Source organism: Trifolium pratense, linkage group LG5 (genome assembly GCF_020283565.1).
Source record: "Trifolium pratense cultivar HEN17-A07 linkage group LG5, ARS_RC_1.1, whole genome shotgun sequence".
Classification (NCBI taxonomy): domain Eukaryota; kingdom Viridiplantae; phylum Streptophyta; class Magnoliopsida; order Fabales; family Fabaceae; genus Trifolium; species Trifolium pratense.
In genome coordinates, this window is record NC_060063.1 from 2517963 (window position 1) to 2525972 (window position 8010).

At 36.0% G+C, this 8010-nt stretch overlaps 1 long non-coding RNA gene across 1 annotated transcript; it reads right to left on the reverse strand.

Moving 5' to 3' along the window:
- Nucleotides 1-3893: 3893 nt before the first annotated feature.
- Nucleotides 3894-4705, reverse strand: LOC123885324. The gene is made up of 2 exons (XR_006801130.1): nt 4358-4705; nt 3894-4272 (listed from the first exon to the last, which is right to left on the reverse strand). It is a non-coding gene; the product is annotated as an uncharacterized LOC123885324 (long non-coding RNA).
- Nucleotides 4706-8010: the final 3305 nt, after the last annotated feature.

Genomic DNA, 8010 nt, shown 5'->3' on the forward strand with positions numbered 1-8010 from the left:
TAATATAAAATATCTCTTAACTACATTGAAGTGTTGTGTTTGTGGCCCTAACACACTTAGTAAGAAGGTGGCATAAAAATAATTTAAATTATTAAGACATAATTTAGATGTTTTAACCTTTCATGATATTGAAAAAATTATTAATGGTATTAGTTGACCATGTATACCTTCTAAACGTTGTGAAAATCATAAGAAAGGAGTTTTGAATTGGATTTTTTGAATTTTTTTTAAAATGACATTTTGTTTTAAAATTGCTCTGAATGGGTTTTGGACTGGATGGCCTCTTTGAATTCCCCAATTATATATGTTGTTTCTATAAGACTGTTCTTTTCAAACAACTATAATTTTGAATGTGTATAAACGTCCTATAATAAGCATAAGCGTTTTTCTTCTGATAGTGGACTCTTCTGCCACCATGCCAGTACTTCTGAATTCAAATAAGAATACTACTTATTTATATTGTGGTTATTTTCTTTTGCTACGCTCTCTCCACCACTATTTTTGCACTATTTAACTGTTTACGTAGAGAAACGATGGAGGGAGTTGATATTGTTGAATATGTAAATTGATTTTGGGTTTGTTAGTTTTGGGCCTTAGGAAGTTTAAGCACAAATTTAGTAATAAGTAGTAAGTCTAAAGAATGTTCTAGAGATATGTAGAAATAAGTAGAAGTCATGGTAGAAAATGTATGTAGTAGTAGAGAGAAGTTTGTAGAACTCTCTTTTAGAAGTATGTAGAAGAGTCTCTAGGAGTATGTAGAACTCTCCCTTGAAGACTATAAATAGGGGAGAGGTAGTCATTTGTAAACCAAGCCAAATATTAATGGTATGAAGGATTATTTTGAATTTGATGAAACATCGTGGATAAACTTGGCCGTGTTAAATAGGTCAATTGCATTGTTCTCATATCATGAAGATGCAACTTTTCACATATCAATTTTGGTTGAATTTGGTATGAAGGAGTCCTGGAGGACCTGGACTAAACTCTTAACCATTGGATCATTGCCTTGCGTTAAGCATCCTCTCGGAGTGGGGTCGAAAGGAGAAATATTCTTCATAAGATCGCTATTGTTGTCAAGTACATTAAGAGATCGTTTGAGGATCTCGTGTTATTAAATTTTATTTTCAATGTTTAGTCTCTTTCCATTTGCAAACTAATCTTGTTTGTTTTTATATCAATGATAATGAAGAGAATGATCTTTGACCTTTAGCAAATGACTTTTAGCTCTTTATAGATAGTATAATTTATATAATGCAGTAAAATTTTGAATGTGTATAAACGTCATATAATAAGCATAAGCGTATTTCTTCTGATTGATAAACTGAATTCTCACTTGTCATTTTCCAGGCAGCTTGTCGATGATAGTTCATGTTGTGAATTCGATAAAAAATCACACCAATAATAATCTTGATGTGTGGAGCAAATACGATTAAGCAATCAAAATAAGCGAACGGCAATAATAATCACAAGTAATGATAAACGGCGAGAAAAGAAAAGGACACAATAAATTGTTTACCCAGTTCAGTCAATGTGACCTACTCTGGGGGAGAGAGCAGCTATCCGTTCCACTATCAAACTTTGTTCCTTGATTGCAATGAGGTTCTCAAAAGAGTTACAAGAAAATAGAGTTATCCTATTTCTACCCTTTTCCCAAATCTCTTCCCGTGACCAAGAGATTTCAATGAAAGTGTTTCCCAAGGTGATAGAATGATTACCCAACCCTAGAGTGTTCCCAAGATGTTACTCTTCTAACCCTAGTTTGTATGTTGGCCTCAGAAACCCTAAAAACTTGTTATGAAAAACAGAAAACGTGACCCTTTAAATACTCTGCAGCGATTTCCGCCTGAAACACAGCTTTTTCCGCCTGGGGCGGAAACTTCCGCCTGAAACACCAGTATTTCCGCCTGGGGCGGCAAAACAGTGAGCACCCCTTTTCCTGCTTCAAATTTCCGCCCGGAACACAGGTTTTCCGCCCGGGGCGGAAAACAGCAGACTAGTGTTGTTTTTTCTTCACGTTTTCAAGGCAATTTGCAACAGTTCAGAATTTTTGTATTTAATGTTATTTTAAATTGATTTTAGGTAGCTTATAACTGTCACTTTCAGCATTGGTGCTTCCATTTTAATGGAATTGAAAATATTAGCAATTTACTAATATATTCACTTTTTCATTTTTGAAGATTACACAACTTGTTATAATCTTTTATATTAACGATTCTGATTGCAGATATTTATGTCATAATAATTGAGTTATGAATTTCTTTCTCATGTAATCAATACTTACGAAATACGAACTTATTTATAGTTTGAATCACATGATCAATTCCTTTTCTTTTACTATCCTCTCTCCACCACTTGTTTTGCGCAATTTAACCGCTTACATAGAGAAGAGACGGAGGGAGTTGATATGTGAGATATCAGAGGGGAAGAGAGAAATCGGGAGAGCAAAAACTGGCAGCGACGAAACAATCAACTTGGTGTAGAGACGGTGGAACTCGTACACGGCAGTACTTAAGGTTAAAACTGCTGTGGTTGGCTATTGTTGCAGGGACACTGTCATTTCTAATTCCATTTGAAAATCATGGTTAGGGGTATAGGTACTGAGAGGTAAGCAGTCAAATAGTGTTAGAAGACCCACAATAGTGCAATCATGCATTTATGGATTGGAGACTGAAGCAGTGATGATGAGAGCATTAAACGACGGATATAAGGGTTTGCTGGGAATGGAAGAAATATGGTTGTATCAGCAATCATGCTAAAGCACACTAAAAAAGATATCGGACTCCTATGATTCGATTTATCTCTAGTTCAAGCAATTATTTGATTCATCAATTTATTGATGCTTTGTATCTTTGTGTGTTTGGGATTTCATTCAATGTAATGTTTAAGGTCTTGATTCATCCAGTTAGTGATTACTTAGGGTTAGGATTACAAATCAATCATTTATTTGGATCGTTGGTGGTTGTACCTGTTGTGAAGGGGCAGTACCTTCACACACTCTGATAATTAAATCAATAGGCACCAAAAGGTGAGAGGTATTTAGGGTTAGATGTGACATACTTGACCTAGTGCCTAGAATCTTCTTCCACGTGTCCCAACAAGTAGTGATTGTGTATTATAGGGCCTGTCTATTGTATAATCCGCTTAACCATGCACGGTAGGGGGGACCCAGTCCTGTTTGCGAATGAGGCTTGGCCTAGTTCGAAACAAATATTAAATATCCTAGATAGTTTGAGCTTTGATTAGGGTTAACACTATTCTACTTAAACAATGAAAATCTTCTATTTATAGCACCATCAACCTTGCTATGTTTAATTTGTAAGGAGTAATTGTTGTCAAATAACCGATTATCCCAAAACCTTAAGGTGTTAGGATAGAGCCATATCAATGGTTTTATATTATTTCTAACACGCCCCCTCGCGCAAGAGCCCAGTTAGGCTTGAAGCGTGGATAATGCATAGGCCCACCTACCATATGCTTAAATTCCACTTTTTTTAATTAGAAAGTGAGGGAAGCGGGGATCGAACTCTAGACCACTTAGTCATAGAGGCTCTGATACCATGTCAAATAACCGATTATCCCAAAACCTTAAGGTGTTAGGATAGAGCCATATCAATGGTTTTATATTATTTCTAACAATTGTAGTCTAAGACCGGGTTTACCAAATTATGAAAAGGAAGAGATTCAAATGACCTAATCATCTCTAATCCATTTGAAACCACCAATCTTTAGTATTTTCTCCGATAAATCAATATATGCTCAGCATACCCCCCAACATTTACATCTTAAATACCATATAATTGTTTTGTCGGACAATCTCCCCTGAATACATATTATTTTATTACTTAAAGTATTTTGATACAATATTTGCCAAATTATTCATCATCCTACAATCATAGAAAGTAAATATAAGAGTATATTATTAGTTACAATCGAAGAAATTAAGAGTGGAAGACAATCTAGATACTATTATTTATTTCATGTTGCAATTTTAATATTATCTTCATCGTCTTCCACTCTCATAACACAAATACAAGTATTAACTGACTTATTATATGGTATATTTTATCTTAAACGAAGTTTCATAGATCTTTTTCTAGTGCCATAAATCATTTTCCCCTATAATTTTTTTTTGCACTCTCTTGGGTCTTGTTCTCCAAGGACGTGCAGATCCAGATGGAGGAATACAGTTACACCAATGAGTAGCAGTACACTTCGCAACCCAACCAGACTTACACTTAATATGTATACAGTCATCGTCATTAAGACAATCAACTGTAATGAAAATTATAACACAAGAATGTTATTATTAACACAAGAAGTAAATAAGAACATTTTAGAAGAATGAAAAATGGCTTACGGTTAGCTTTTGTTGCAACATGAAATAGGGAAAGAAAGTAGATCATAACATAAAAAAACTTCATAAGTCCACCAATATATTTTCCCCTATGCATATAACTTTATAATAATGTATAAAGCTCAAGCTTTCTTTACACAAGTTACATAGTTTTTAACATTTATATATATTAGAAGTAAATAAGAACATTTAGAACTAATATAAAAAATCTCTTAACTACATTGAAGTGTTGTGTTTGGGGCTCTAACACACTTAGAAAGGAGGTGGCATAAAAATAATTCAAATTATTAGACATAATTTATATGTTTTAACCTTTCATGATAATGAAAAAAATATTAATGGTATTATTTGACCATGTATACCTTCTAAACGTTGTGAAAAACATAAGAAAGGAGCTTTGAATTGGATTTTGTTTGAATCTTTTTGAAAATGACTTTTTGTTTTAAAATTGCTTTGAACGGGTAGAACGGGATTCGCTACAATGACAAGGTTATGCAGTTGAATATGATAGCTTTGAGGTTCAAGCACGAAGGGAAATGTACCTGCAAAAATGTTAGCACTGATCCAACGCTCAAGATAGTATTTGAGTGAGGGAAATACTAAAGAAATTGGGTGAATATTGCGTAACTTGGATGTTTGAGATATGTGTGTATTTATAGTTCAAACCTTGCATAAGTATGCATGGAGAGTGGTGATTCCATCTATTTAGTGGGGCTAACAATAGTACTGTTTTAGTATTATGTTGAATTCCTATTGGCGGAGGCCATGTGCCATAGAGAACGTGGGTGTTGTTTTAGAGGGGGAGTGATCCTATGCTTGGTAACATTTATTGGAGTTGATAAACCTCGTAGCTTAAATGTTCCTTTAACGTTTTAGGCTTTAGTCCAGTCCGGAACAATTGCCCCCCAAGTCCTTACTCTAAATGTAGCAAGGATTTAAACGTCTTGTGTATGGAATGGGGGTTTTGTCCTCAATTCTCAGTTTGGGACGTTAGTTATCTCCAATATGCACGTCCTGAAAATAGAGACAAATAAGTAACGTTCCATATGTAACACAATATGACTAAGTGTGGCTTTAATAAAATACTTATCTTTGTCTATTGGCAACGCTTTAGTTGTGATGATGATGATCTTCGGCTTTGGATGGAATTTGGTGTTTAACGTTATTAAATTTGTTCCGTTGTTGATGGGTTCCATCAAATATTGTTGGGAATGTGTCGTGGGCGTGACGTGATTGTTTCCGTTCTCGTAGGTACCCGTTGTGCTCAGAGAGTCTTGGTTCCCCTTTGTTCCTCAAGTACCATGTGTCTTGTGACGTGAAACCTTTGATGGCAATGAGGGGTCGTTTGCATGCACATTTATTGCGCTTGTCTCCCACTCGCGTGTAGGTGTACAGTGACGTGCCTAGGTTACTTGAGTACTTACGGTTTCCCAAGTTATCATTTGTACCATTAATTTCCAACTTCGATTTTCTCTCGTTCTGGAACGTTGGTTTTTTCCTGTGGCTTATAAATAAGCGAGAGTTTTACAAAGAAAAACTTTCACTCGCTTTTCGTTTTTGCTAAGAAGACTCTACTCTTTCCTTACCGCTTCAAATCTACTCTTCCTATTCAAGTGTTTTCCCGTTGGCAGCTTCTTCACTGCTTTGTTCAAAGGTAGTTTACATTCTTCTTTTCTTTTTTACTTTGCTTCATTGTTTCCCTCTAGAATATTATGGTAGGAAAGATTTAGTTCGTGGTGGGGTTAAGTTAAGTAAATTCGAAATGGGAAAAATTACAAAGTTTTTGGAGATGTATCCGCTAGTTTTGTTTCGGGGATTCCTAGTATGAAGAGGGATGAGGGTTTTCCTCCATATCGTGTCTTTAACAAACGAAAGAGGGTTCTTGAATAGTATTATGGGCATTCTTTCTTGCCGAGGGTGGTTTCGCCTCATATCAATGAGCTTGTTAGGTTTGATTCTTATAATCTTGACCCTTCTCCTCCTCTTTTATACAGTGATTCGCTTTCAAAAATGGGTTGAAAGAAGCCAACAATTGTTCTACCTCCTAACACTGCACAGATTAAATGGTTTGTTCCCGACATTTTAGGCGTAAAGTCTATGTATGATACCCAAGAATCTTTGCACAATTTGGACGTAGAAGTGGGTCCGTCCAGCGATTGGGGCCTTACTCCCGTGTCTAGTGATAAGAGGCTTTGCAGCCGTTATTCTGGGACTTGTTCGTTTCCTATGTACCAAATCCTTTTTGATACCATGCATGTCCGTCTTCCCTTTTCAGATTTTGAAGTTTCCATGCTCAATCATTTGTGTGTGGCTTCTTCTCAAATTCTTCCCGTGGCCTGAGCTCAAATCAAAACCTTTCAGTACTCGTGCCAGTGGGCTGGTGGATCTCCCACTATCAATTTATTTTTTCAAATTTTTGGGATTCTTCAGAAGAAAGTTGACACTTCTAAGGCCCAGTCTTTCATTTCTTTCAAGCAAAATGTGTGAGTTTGTTTGAGATCTATCAAGATTCAATGAAATGGACCCACACTGAGAATTTCTTGCTCTGTTCTCTAAACGATGAAGCACACAATCATTTGTGCTTTCTTGATGGCACTAAAGGTGTTACTCCTCTTCTTCAGGTCAACCTGACTCTTCTTCTAGGAGGGAGTAAGAAGGAAGGACCAAAGAAAGACGGGAATCAAGCTGCTCCTGGTTTGTACTCTCCGTATCTAGAAGTGGTGGTCTAAATGTCGTGTCTTTCAAGAGTCAGGAAAGTACCGTTGTAATGAGCACAAGTTGTTTGAGGGAGAGAAGGCGTTGCTAGTACAGATGAGGGTCGGCGTACGTTGCTGGTTTTAATCTTCAGCAGGGTGACACTTTTTTTACTGAGAAAAAGTCAAAAGGGGAATAGGCTCAGAAGGATGAGGCTCATAAGGGTGAGTCCAAGAAGAAAGTAAAATTGACCGCTGATGATCAATCTGTGGTCCACCTCATAGATGTATTCTGTGTGATGGCGGAGAAAGATGAAGTTGGCCGTAAAAGGCTCTTTGGCGACGGTCTCCAAGCTTGATTTTTCCCAAAATCTTTACTTTCGTTTATTTTTAACTTAAAAGATGAACTTAAGTTGGAATTACAAAACAGAGTTGTTAAGTTAGAATTACTGCAGAATATAATATCTAGCAATTCATATTCTTTTAGGTATTAGCAAAGCGGCGATCACTAAAGATCAAAGATGAAGAAGGTAAACTCCTAGCAAGTTAGCTATTAGCAAAGCTACTAACAATATAAAGAAAGCAAAATCATATATTAGATCATCAGCAGAAATGCATTAGTAAAGGAAGCTGAAGGGTGATGTTTCTGGGACAATCCAACTAGAGATATAGAATGATGTAATGTTGTTTCTTAATTTACATCTCAATTCATACAAAAGAATAATCACTAACTCCTACTTATATATGGATAAAGAATCCTAAACTAAGTAATACAAAAACTAACCACACGATGCCAAAGGCTACAAAACAAACACACCCAAAAACTGCATAACCAAAGAATAACAAACAACCAGCAGGTCTATTGTCTAAACCCCCCATGCAACTCAAAAACAAAAAAAAACCACCCACAAGAACAGAACCCAACATTTACATCTTAAATACGATATAATTGTTTTGTCGGAA